Here is a 13,992-nt window from a genome sequence, read left to right as displayed (position 1 = left end):
CTTAACTATAATCTATTTTAAAGAAAATATTATTGTCATGTTATGTACTTGATCTGTGTTAATGGCTGTTACGAAATAAATATATCTCGTTAATTTTGAAAATATTTGTTTTTCAACATAATTTGGTAATATTTAAAATATAGATAGGGATGTAACTGGATAATCCTTTTGTGTTTTATATTTGTTTTTTGTTTTCCTTCTTTATTGTTTTTATTGTTTTATCTTTTCAATAGAAAATGTAAAATATTTCAAATTAAGATTTATTTATAAAAATGACATTGTATTTATCTTATATGTATTATATTGTATGTATGTCATGTATATGTTGTAATTGTTGGAAATATAAAAAAATAAAAAGTTAAAAATAAAAAAAAAAAAAGAATTATGAACAAATTAGATTTTCGAAAACATTTTTCACGGAACACTTATTTATGATTTGAACTTTGACATTTTAACTTATTCTAATATTAACAGTTTAAAAAAAGCAGACCATGATCATTAAAAAAAAATATGAACGTTATCCGTATCAAGTTAGTTAGTCGGATAAAACAACCGTACGATTGACAAGATATCGACACGTAATTACGACTACATCCGGTTACTATACTTTGGGTCCTTTGTGGTTTATAGACATATCGTGGTTTCTAATCATATTTAGTTTTCGCGTTTGAATTGTTTTATATTGTCATTTCGGGGCCTTTTATAGCTGGCTATGCGGTATGGGCTCTGAAGAACATACGGTAACCTATAGTTGTTAATGTCTGTGTCATTTGGTCTCTAGCGGAGAGTTGTGTCATTGGCAATCATGCCATATCTTCTTTTTTATATTATCTAACTGATAATTTGGAGTGAAGTTAGTAAGAATAAACAAATGATTCACTCAAGGCGTATCGACTGTTTAACGTTATACCTCTAGCATGATTATGATTTTAAGTTGTAAGGAGAAGAAAATTATGGCTGAAGGTAGACTTATGGAAAATGTTTGTTTCTTCTTATTTGTTAAATATAAAAAAGAAGATGTGGTATGATTGCCAATGAGACAACTGTCCACAAGAGACCAAAACGACACAGACATTAACAACTATAGGTCACTGTACGGCCTTCAACAATGAGCAAAGCCCATACCGCATAGTCAGCTATAAAAGGCCCCGATAAGACAATGTAAAACAATTCAAACGAGAAAACTAACGGCCTTATTTATATAAAAAAATTGAACGAAAAACAAATATGTAACACATAAAAAACGACAACCACTGAATTACAGGCTCCTGACTTTGGACAGACACTTACATAAATAATATGGCGGGATTAAACATGTTAGCGGGATTCCAACCCTCTCCTAACCTGAGACAGTGGTATAACAGTACAACATAAGAACGAACTATAAAAATCAGTTGAAAAAGGCTTAACTCATCAGATGGACAAAAATACAAGTGGACGTGGCCGGGTACTTATACATCCCGACACAAAAAGAAACAATGAACAGATCTGAGAGTACTCGCAGTTATCTGACAGCTAGTTCAAAGCCACTAACAACTATTAAAAAAATCATGCATCTAAGACTAAACTATCAATCCGTACACATCCAACATCCAATGGATTTAGTGTAAAGACGTCATAAACAACCAGAGAAAAACACGACCTTGTGCAATGCCAAGTTACAGGTATCGACAGAATGTAGATCCATGAATATGTATATGTATATAACATACTAGTAATATTTAGTTAGTTTTTGATTTACTGATAACAGGTACAGCCAAACTTCAAAACCAAATCTTTATATCTATGGAAAAATATAGTAAAGGTTTTAAGTAATTTATGGTAACGACATCCCTGGTTTAATAGTTTACCAGTAATACATAGATTGCGTTCGTTAAAATCAAAAACGTCACAACAGACACGGGCATAGCAAACGAGCTGTGAAATATAAACACCGTAAGATGGTGCCAAAGGAAAATCACCATCTAAAAATGAAAATTAAGAATAGGGAACGAAAAAACGTCTCTTTTGTCGTACATTTTAGTGTGGAATTTCCCGTTTAAAACCGAAATATCTAAATCCAGAAATGGACAGTTATTACCGAATAAATTTGATTTATTTAAAGTATGTTCCTTGGGGAAAATTTCAGCAGAATATTGAGAAAATTCTTGATTATTTAACGAAAAAATATATCATCAATATAACGGTAAGTGTTGTTGAATTTATCAATTAAATGCAATTTCGACGGGTCTTTACTGAGTTTAGTCATAAACTATGATTCGTAACAGTACAAAAACAAGTCTGCTATTAAGCTTATATAAAAAGTCGACAAGCAAAGGTACAAATGGAGTTACCGTGTCAATGTCGATTGTCTTTTGAAAAGTATCCTAAATGAATGTATTAATTAACAAACCATAAATAGAAAAAGACTGGATATTTGTAATGTGGAATGCAGTGATTGTTTTAATTGCTTGATTCATGTTACGGAAGATGAAAAAAAATAACACAACTTTCCACACAAAAATAGATGTCAGGGGAAGAAGAAAAAATCATTCGAAACCTCAAAAGATATATGTCGTGAATACAAGTGACATGTGTATGATTAGTATCCTTATTTTGTATAATTTTGCGGAAATGTTTGACACTGCTGTTTATTTCTGATTCCTCGAAGGCTACTTCACATATTTTGAAGTGATTAAAACTTATAAATTCATATGTATGGTGTGAATATCAAAGTAAAAGGGTTTGTATTCATATTATAAGTTTTCAAGTAGAACTACAGAAATCTCGACTCAAGGTCACGTTGACAATTTGGTTGATTAAAGAAATTATTTACAAAAAATCACACCAAAACATGCCAAATTTAAAGCACCTCTAAAATGATCGATTGCGAGCTGTTTTGAAAAATTGGTTCTGTTGCCTTAAGATAATTAGAAAAAAGAAAATAGTGTTGGATCCGTCGGGTCTTTGTGACCTTAGATCTTTACATATCTGAAATGTCTTCTGATCTCTAAATAAACTGATTCTGTCCTATTCATAATTGGTTGTTGTTTCACTATTCATGGCGCAAGACGCTGCATAAGTAAGAACGTTTTCCCTCCTGACATGACCGGTCTCGCTCATTTCGATTTCATACAATATCCGAAGTTTTAGTTTTTCACCTTTGGTGGTATGTTCCTAACCGATTGGTGATATAGGAATGTCGGTAGAATACTTTAAACATATTTTTCTGTAACATAGTTTAAAACTTAATTCTTTAACACTAACGGAAGCGTGTTTTAAAGATTTAAATGGTTAGATTATATAAATATACATAGCGAGGTTATCTTTGTAACATTGCAATGATTAAGGGCACACAAATAAAGTTAAACCCCTTTTTTAATTTGCTTAGAATTTATTCCATTAAATATCTACAGAGACTTGACACTAAAGACTAAATATATTAGGCGTGTCAAAGCTTTCACGATACAAACTTGACATACGCATCTAGAACCCTACAAACGTCAACAGTAAATCCTACCACTCCAGAAGTATTAGAACTTCCTGATACTTGATCAACGCACACCCACACTCGACTATTTCCTTATCTGACACTTATAGACATTCTCGTTACAAATATTTATTCATTGTAATAGTAGTGAGTGATAGAAGTAAATTTTTAATACACAGGAACAATTCTGCTGTAATAAATGGAATACCAATCGGTACCGTTTTCAATACATACAACTTATTGATAAACTGTTTTGCCAAAATGTTGTTGTTCTTGTAGCCGATGTATAAATAAGTGTTTGTTGATAAAAGGACATGTTATCGTTTGTTGATTGGCATTCATACCACATCTTCTTAAATATATAACAAGAATCTCCAAAGATACAGCAAAATACAAAAACAAATGTCAGGTCCAAAAATAGTCATGACTTGGTACAGAACATTAAAGATAAAATCGCAGGTTGAACCTGGTCTAATGGCTAGCTCCTGCTGCATGACATTGGTTATAAAAATATAAATATTTTGTAATTGTTTTAGCTCTGTAAATGCACAGAATATAAAATAATCACAAAATACACACATAAATATGATTTAATACACTAGGCCCAGGTGTTCATCACTGACAATATTAACCCAAGTTTTTTTTCACATCCTGTGGTTTAATTTAACCCTTGTATAATTCCCGGTTAAATTAAAAATATTTAACCTTACTTCGGACCTACGTTCGAAGTCAAACCAAGGAATGGTTTTGGCTGAAAGTAAGATTCCCTGTTGACAACTAGAATGGGAGGGCCACAAACTGTTTGGTAGTCCTCCCCCTTTTTCCATCTAGATCTTCGTTCATTGTGTCTACCTAACAAACATTCTGAAATCATCATTTTTTCACCCTGTCATCTTCTATGTCAACAAACAAATTGATACACCAAAATATTTTAGTTGAAATATGTATTTATCTATAATCAAATATAATTCTACGATTATCGCTTCTTTTCAAAAATAATAGGTTTTCTCTGTCACGTCCGCGTTACAGAAAAATAAGACTTAGATTTACAGTGTATTGTTATAATAAGTAATCATATTGAGCAGATAGGTTTGATTGAAATGTAACCATGGTTAAAGTAATAAAGAGTAAAAAGAAGTTGTCCAACAGAGTTTTAGCTCCTGGTTACGAAAATCCGGTTGAAATATTTAATCCTGGGTCATGTTTGACCAAGTGTTATATGTAACCGAGAAAAAAAATTAAACTAGACTAAGTCTTCAGTGACACTTAAAAAAGTGAAAAGGCCAAATAAACAGCGAAGTTGAGGAGCAATGAGGGAAAACATTAGAAAGTTTTTGCTAATACAGTTAAAAAAATCAATCCCTGTACATGCTATAGTAGGAAATCTATATTTTCTCAAAATATTCATAGTTTTTAACAGCCTATTGACACAAAAGTGTTTTAACTTATAAAAAAATATATAAAAAAAAATAATTGTAAAGACTCACCTCCCTTTGCATATCTCATTGCAAAGGTATATAGAATTAAAAAATAGACAGCAATCATAGTCATTTATTGTTTAGGTCCACATTCACTGATTGATCAAGGCAACAGTAGCATACCGCTTTTCAAAAGTCATAAATCAAAGGAGAAAAACAAATCCGGATTACAAACTAAAACCGAGAGAAAATATTTCCTCCGGTTTCACCAGAAATTATACAGGATGTGAAATGTACAGCGTATATTCCGGTCCATTTAGAGTTTCCCTAAACTGAGTGTTTTATAAAAAAATAATACTTCCAAGTACTTATAAAATCAAAGTTTTGTTTTATAGTAAGGAACTCCATTATATGTCATATATATATATGGATTCTCTATTAGGAAAGAGTAAGCTATACAGCAAATGTAATGTTTTCATATACCTTATAACACAAACTTATAGTATATTTAGCATTTGACAATAACCCATATTTTTAATTGCACAGTGTGCTAGTGATCTCATAAATTATATATAGGGTCAGTAAATTTTCAGAAAGACGGAAAGAGAGCGAAGAGCGAGACTCATAAGGCATTAACTTATTAGGCCCCTTACACACTGTTAAATGATTTGTACTTCCGACTATATAATTTGGGGAAATTAAAATATGTAATTTTACGGTTTAGTTGGAGATACTATGGAAATAATTGTGCAAATCGTGATACAAGCCTGAAATTTGGTATAAAGGTTGAGTAAACGATAATTAAAAAAAATCAGCTGCTGGCCATAACAAATTTCCATTTTTTCAAGATAACCACCGCTCATTTTGGAAATGGCGTCATAACTTATAGGCTACATTTCGTAAATCCTTTGAAAGCTTTGTTATAGGTACATCCCAAATAGAGTTTTGATAAACCGTAAAGTACAGTTTCTAAAATACTATAAAACAATACATAAATGACAAAAAAGTGACTTGCGGTTCCAAAATGGCGGCAAAAACTTTGAAAATATTTCCTCCGGTTTCACAGAAATTATACAGAATGTGAAATGTACAGTGTAAAGCTGTGAGATGTATATTCCGGATCATTTAGAGATCCCTAAAGAAACTGAGTGTTTTATCAAAAAATAATACTTTCAAGTACTTATACAAAATCAATGTTTTTTATAGCAAGGAACTCCATTATATGTCATAGATAAAATATGTAATTTTACGGTTTAGTGGGAGATACTATGGAAATAATTGTGCAAATCGTGATACAAGCCTGAAATTTGGTATAAAGGATGACTAAACGATAATTAATAACATCAGCTGCTAGCCATAACAAATTTCCATTTTTTTAAGATGACCACCGCTCATTTTGGAAATGGCGTCATAACTTATAGGCTACATTTCGTAAATCATTTGCAAATTGTGTTTTAGGTATAATCCAAAGTAAGTTTTGATTAAACGTAAATTACAGTTCCTAAAGTATGTCGAAACAATCCATAAATAACGAAAAAACGACTTCCGGTTACACAATTTACATTAGTTATCTGACAGTTGCCAATAAACAAACCAGTACATAGAAGGCCAGAACGGTAGCGTTTACAGTCATCAACACCGCTGGATTTTTTGCATCCGCATTTTAAAAGTTCATGATATGAGGGTGCAAGGGCAGCTAAAGAATCCATTTTGGTTTCCAACTGTCATTATTTTTTTCATCCAAAACCAGTCTTCATTACTTGGTACGTGTATCTGTTGAATGCATAAATCTGGTTGAGTCCACCTTGATATGCTTCTTTTTTATGTGCCCCGGCAGAGAACCTCTGGTAGGCGGAATATCATCATAAGGGTGCTGCTTCCTGACAAATGATTCAAATCTTGCCTCGGTTACAGCAAATGTTGATGTTGCCGTACATGATGCAAGAACATGCTTCTATGATGTCTGCATTCAAAATTAAAGCGTGCAAAAACATCCGTTACATCTGGAAATACTTTCCATGTCTGCCAAGCTGACCTCTTCACTTTCCCACCAAATGCTAACACATGTCAAATTCACAGAATACAAGGAAGGAAAGAATAGCACCTGTACGAGGACCAAACACATTTGATATGTCATATACATGAAGCAATCGAAAGTCTTTATTGCTTCAAAAACTTATCCAAAGTTTGTCTTTACCTAATACAGCGAGAGCTGCTATCTCTAATACCACTAAATCTGTGTCAGTAGTACTTAAAATTACTTTTATCAACCATTTTCAGCCGCAAGCTTATCATGGACAAACATTCGTGTATCTGCTTGTTCGTGGTTATAAAGGGATAGCTGAGAAGTATCCGTATTGAAATTGCAAAGAATATCTCATTTTTATTATTATCTAAAGACGCAATTCTGTCTGCAAGAAACTTGAACCATTCCATTTTGTTGTCGTAGAGACTACTCCGAACACTTGGCGTTCTACCAGAACCAACAACTTTCCGTCTAGCATCAGTCTTTTCTCGGTCCAGCCTTTAAATCATTAATTTAGTAAATTTCAAATACAATGTCTACTCTTAAATACTTATCGGTGCAAGATTTAAGATAAATCGGTATGACATTTTGCATAATCATGTAAGCCTTTTGCACGTGAGAGCCTGGCATTAACCATTGCTGGCCAACCATCGATAAATGCGTCCGAATTTGGATCAGTTGATGGCAAAATGCATAATGTTTCAAGTATACCAATTTGCTGCGATATAATAACACTGTTTAATGTGACATCCGTAGACAAAGACAGAGGAGTAATTTGGTTTTCGTGGAAAAAGAAATCTTTCAAGTCAAACTGTCTACTTTGTCAAGAAATGAAAAGTCTAGAAAAGAGTTCGCCATCACTTTTCATGTTCTTCAGCTTTGTTTTTTTGACAAAGACATTTCCAGTTTCATTTTACGGCTATAATAGGAACTAGTTCTTTTCTATCTGGTTATAAAAAGAAGATTCTCCGTCGTTTTGCATTGGCTTCAAGAGATCTTCGTATTGTTCGGACCCAATATCTTGGAGTTTATATACATATCTCACCTGCCACCTTAATATGCACTGATTGTGAGGTACGATATCTGACTCATAAAATGCGCGTACTAGCGAAAGCACAAAAAGTTCTTATAGATTCATAATTGAACGCCAAAAACTAAACTGTGGTCGAGATGACTCTCTTTCCTTACACCAGTCTATCAAATAATAGAACGACACAGAGTCATGAGCTTTATTTTCTGCGTTTAGACATTAATGATTCAAGCAAAACACACGCAGTTATCTAATGGCATGTCTAGTCTTGGGTACATTTGAATATACATGAACATAATATGACGTTCTAGGTGTTGCAATATTTTTCACTTAAAGAAGGTCAAAGACATGACATTAATCCTTTCATGCTGCGTTCTTTCAAAAAAGCATTTAAAATAGGTAAATTATCAATTTCACAAACACAAGGAGTTATCACCTGTCTACCCAAAAATGGAAAACCCACACATTTTCTAAAAAATTGGCGACCTATTTCACTACTTAATGTAGACTATAAAATAGTATCAACATGTATTGTAAATAGAATAAAAAAAAAGTCCTTGATCACTTAATGAGTGAAACTCAAACCGGTATTATGAAAGGCAGATATATTGGTGAGTGTACACGTCTTATAGATGACCTTTTCCAAAACTAGATGAGGAAGATATTCCTGGCTTACTTGTCTTGTTGGACTTTGAAAAAGCTTTCGATTCTCTGTAGTGGAACTTTATATGCGAAACTTTGAAATTTTTGGGTTTTGGTGACACTATAGTGAAATGGTTTACAACCCTATACTATAACTCAAAAAGTTGTATTCAAAATAATGGCCATCTATCGGAGTTTTTTTTGTAATAGAGAGGGGGTACGACAAGGGGAACCACTGTCTCCCTATCTTTTTATTTTAAGTTTGGAACTGCATAGTGCATCAATAAAATTCGATAACAACATTAATGGTAGAATGATTAAAAATTCTGAATTTTTACTCAGCCAATATGCTGATGATTCAACTTTGATCCTAGACGATAGTGAAGAATCTTCAAACAGTGCTCTGAATAAGATAGACTTGTTTTACTCTTGCTCTGGTTTGAAGGCTAATTTTGAAAACTAGAGGCTCTAAAGAGCCTGTGTCGCTCACCTTGGTCTATGTGAATATTAAACAAAGGAAGCAGATGGATTCATGACAAAATTGTGTTTTGGTGATGGTGATGTGTTTGTACATCTTACTTTACTAAACAGTCTTGCTGATTACAATTATCTCTATCTATAATGAACTTGGCCCAGTAGTTTCAGGGGAAAATGTTAATAAAAATTTACAAATTTTATGAAAATTGTTAATTGCTAGAAAAGGACAATAACTCCTTAGGGGTCAATTGACCATTTCGGTCAAGTTGACTTATTTGTAAATCTTACTTTGCTGAACATTATTGCTGTTTGCAGTTTATCTATATCTATAATAAAATTCAAGATAATAACCAAAAACAGCAAAATTTCCTTAAAATACCTATTCAGGGGCAGCAACCCAACAACGGGTTGTCTGATTCATCTGAAAATTTCAGGGCAGATAGATCTTTACCTGATAAACAATTTTATCCTGTCAGATTTGCTCTAAATGCTTTGGTTTTTGAGTTATAAGCCAAAAACTGCATTTTACCCCTATGTTCTATTTTTAGCCGTGGCGGCCATCTTGATTCGATGTCCGTGTCACTGGACACAATTTTTAAAATAAATACCCCCAACATGATTGTGGCCAAGTTTGGATTAATTTGTCCCAGTAGTTTCAGAGGAGAAGATTTTTGTAAAAGATAACTAAGATTTACGAAAAATGGTTAAAAATGGACTAAAAAGGGCAATAACTCCTAAAGGGGTCAACTGACCATTTCGGTCATGTTGGCTTATTTGTAAATCTTTCTTTGCTGAACATTGTTGCTGTTTACAGTTTATCTCTATCTATAATAATATTCAAGATAATAACCAAAAACAGCAAAATTTCCTTAAAATTATCAATTCAGGGGCAGCAACCCAACAACGGGTTGTCCGATTCATCTGAAAATTTTAGGGCAGATAGATCTTGACCTAATAAACAATTTTACCTCGTGTCAGATTTGCTCTAAATGCTTTGGTTTTTGAGTTATAAGCCAAAAACTGCATTTTACCCCTATGTTCTATTTTTAGCCATGGCGGCCATCTTGGTTGGTAGGCGGGGTCACGCCACACATTTTTTAAACTAGATACCCCAATGATGATTGTGGCCAAGTTTGGTTTAATTTGGCCCAGCAGTTTCAGAGGAGAAGATTTTTGTAAAAGTTAACGACGACGGACGACGGACGACGGACGACGACGACGGACGCCGAACGCAAAGTGATGGGAAAAGCTCACTTGGCCCTTCGGGCCAGCTGAGCTAAAAAAACAAGTTATATGGATTGGGGCAAAAAGGGGCTGTGGTGAGGAGCTGAACACAAATAAAATGATAATATGAAACCACTCGGGAAATTTCAAACTCCTAGGCATTCAATATTGTTTGTCAAAAGTTGATATATGTGTTGATAATTATTTAGAAAAAATTCAAAAAGTAAAAAATCTGTTAAGTGATTGGTCATTTAGAAATATTACTATATATGGAAAAATTGTAGTTGTGAAAACTCTTGTCCTACCGATTTTAATTCAATGTTTTACGGTTTTACCTGACCCATCTCCAGATATATCAAAGCAGAGTCAAGCTATGCTATACAAAAGTAAAAACACAAAAATACTGAACTCCGAGTTTGACAAATTTGTGTGGGATGGTAAAGGGGACAAAATTTAAAGAAATATACTTATCTCAAGTTATGAGGATGGCGGGGTAAGAATGCAACATATTGAATCCTTTATAAAATCACTGAAGCTATCCTGGGTTAAAAAAGTTTTAAACCCTACAAATTATTCAACATGGAAGGTGTTATTGGCAGATCATCTTGAAATGAATGGTGGAGAAAATATGTGGCATTTATCAAAATCAGCACTCAATAAGATTAAAGAAGAATTTAACCCTTTTTGGCAAAATGTAATTTTCAGCATGGGCCTCACTGTGTGAACCTCTGACCACAGTTCGAAGTGACATTTTGTCTCAACCATTATTTTTAAATGAAAATATTATGATTGATGGAAGAACAGCTTTTTATCATAGTTGGATAAAGAATAATATATTTTTCATAAATGATCTCATTAAGGAAAATGGAGAATTTTACATCTTTGAAGAATCTATTAGGAAATATAATATAAAAAACAACTTTCCTAGAGTTCTATGGACTATTATCTTACCTCCTATACATTTCTAGAAATATGATTGGTTAAAAGCGTCCTCGTGGAAACCGTGTATATTTAGTATTAGGTTAGTTGGGAGGCGGGGCTTATTTCATACACGGTTAGTAGTGGAGTTACGTCCCTTTATATTCCATATAAGGTAATAAGGAGGCGGGGCTTATTTCATACACGGTTAGTAGTGGTGTTACGTCCCTTTAGAAAAACAAAACAGTACTGAGAAAAATTCTTAAAGGTTTCAACAGACGAAGAAATTGATGATAAAGTGAAATAAATTCATAAAACACATTTAAATCTAACAAATTGTCATTGTTGACATCTGTTTTTGTAGGATCAAAGGAAGTAGTTTCTAAATCATGTTGATGCTAACTGTATTGAAGACTTGATCGTTTTGATAGGTCACTAGTCTAAATTTTACACGTTAAGATAGTCTGTAAGATAAATTCGTTACATAGTGTGCTAGTGACGTAATACGGTATATATGCGGTCAGTAAATTCCATATGGGGTGAGAGCGAATTTACTGACCCCATATATACCGCACTAAGAAAGCCTTCCGGTCAACTTTTCGGTAAAAAAGCATAATCAAATATATATTTTTTTAATTTTATCTTATAGACTATTATATTAGCTTTCAAAATCAGTTTTATTTATTAATTTAGCTTTAGCAGTTCCAAAGATATTAGTTATAATACACTCATTTTTTATTTCCGCGTTTTCCATTTCCGCGTTTAAGACCTTCCCCGTATTAGGTCACTAGCACACTATGTAACTAATAATCGTTGCACTTCCAAACGACTGGAAAAATGTTATTCATTCACAAGTATTTTTTCAAACTGAATACTGTTAGTCACAAAACTGTAACCGCCATAAAAACAGTGGATAAAGTATCGAAACATTTTTATAAAACTTCAGTGTAAATATAGTGAAACAGAAGTGTGCACATTTTGTACAGAAACGAAAGAAACTTATATACATCTCTTTTTTAATGTAGATATGTTCAAACATTCTGGCTTATTTTTTTTCAAAAGTTGGAAGAGGTATGTAATATAAGTTTTCATCCAACCTTATCAAGTATAATCTTGGGTGTAAAATATCATGTATTTAAAGATATTCTTAATACATGTACTATCATATTGAAGAGATATGTTTACCTATGTAGAGTAAGATTTATAGTCCCATCTGTTTCTGAAGCAATTGAATGGCTTAGGTACATTAAAGAATTGACATGGCCTCTATGAGTATGTGCTCGACCAATAAAGCAATAAAAATAAAAGAAAAATGGTCAAATGTTGATAATTTTATTAAGAAATAGAGCTCAATGAAGATGTATTATGTATTTTATTATTAACCTAGTATTTTACAGTTTAGTAACAATAATGGTTTAACCATATATATTTATGAGTTCAAATTACAAAACTATTGTTTGTACATCTTTATTTTTAGATGAGATTTGAAAATGATATGAACATATTAACAAAAAATATATTACAAAAAAAAAAGAAGGTCAAAGAAAAAGTTTTCCAGAAAAATAAGTATTTTCAAAGTGGAAAAATCAGCCATTTTGGAAAAAGGCCGTGGCATTTTTCTTAAAAAGTATATAATAATAATGCTTCGTGCTAATTTTCATGCTTGTATCATCATTTGCACAATTCTCTCGATTTTTCTTATTAATATCTTCCACTAGTTGTCATTTTCATTAACCCTTGGTTATATCGTTTAACTGAGGGTTCCGTAAATAAGGGTTTAACGTATGCTATTCAACTACTTTTAAACCCTTGGTTTAAAAAATCGTGGTTAAATAGGTAAAAATTACAAAACAAACTGCACTCCAAAAAGAAAAGTCCCTATTCAAATTGCAAAATCAAAAGCTCAAACACATAAAACGAAAGGATAACAACTGTCATATATCTTTTTAATGATAGCCATTTAAAAAGTCAGTGTAATAATTTTTTTCAACATAGAAACTTTAATTTAAATAGCCCTTATTTGACCCTTAGTAAATTACGGAAAACCAACTTAACACCAAACAAATACTATCTTTTACCTGCAATGATTTTGTATACACAACTTAAGATTAATTAACAATAAATATAAAAAACTTAAATACTGTTGACTTACCACCTTTTGTATATCTTAATACAATGACACTAATAATCAAACAATAGATAACAGCGATCATTTCCAAATATTTTTATCCTCGACATTCATTTAATGAAAATATTTCTTCCGCTTTCATTTAATGTAAATAAATGTTGGGAAGCAATGATATGTTTTTTCCGTTTTGCATTGATTTTTTATTATACAATGATCGTTATTTTATATGTTGTACACTTTCAATTTAATTCAATGAATAAAGTCAAATAAGGAGATAAAAAAAAATTTGTTATGGTTGATTTGCATATTGTAAAAGAGAGGCATGAAACCCCAGAGGGACAGTCAAACTAAATGTAAATGGATTTATACGCTTTAAATATCGGTGACCTAATGTAATCTCTTATTAATGGAAAACAACCTTAAATTATATTTAAAAATAAATTAAAAACAAGGTTTAGTACGAATCTTTGTAAACCAAACTTAAAAAATTTACCAATATTTGCCTTCCTAAAATAGCAAAAAGTGTAGAATGAAAACATACAAAATATTAAGGGTTAACACAGAATTTTGCAATATTTTGGAAGATTTGGTTGCAATGCTTTTCATCTTCGTCTTATTCTTTGCTATATATTGACTTGAACCAAAGGATGGTTGGTTCCA

Source organism: Mytilus galloprovincialis, chromosome 9 (genome assembly GCF_965363235.1).
Source record: "Mytilus galloprovincialis chromosome 9, xbMytGall1.hap1.1, whole genome shotgun sequence".
In the NCBI taxonomy this organism is placed as follows: Eukaryota; Metazoa; Mollusca; class Bivalvia; order Mytilida; family Mytilidae; genus Mytilus; species Mytilus galloprovincialis.
Note: the sequence above shows the minus strand (reverse complement) of the source record.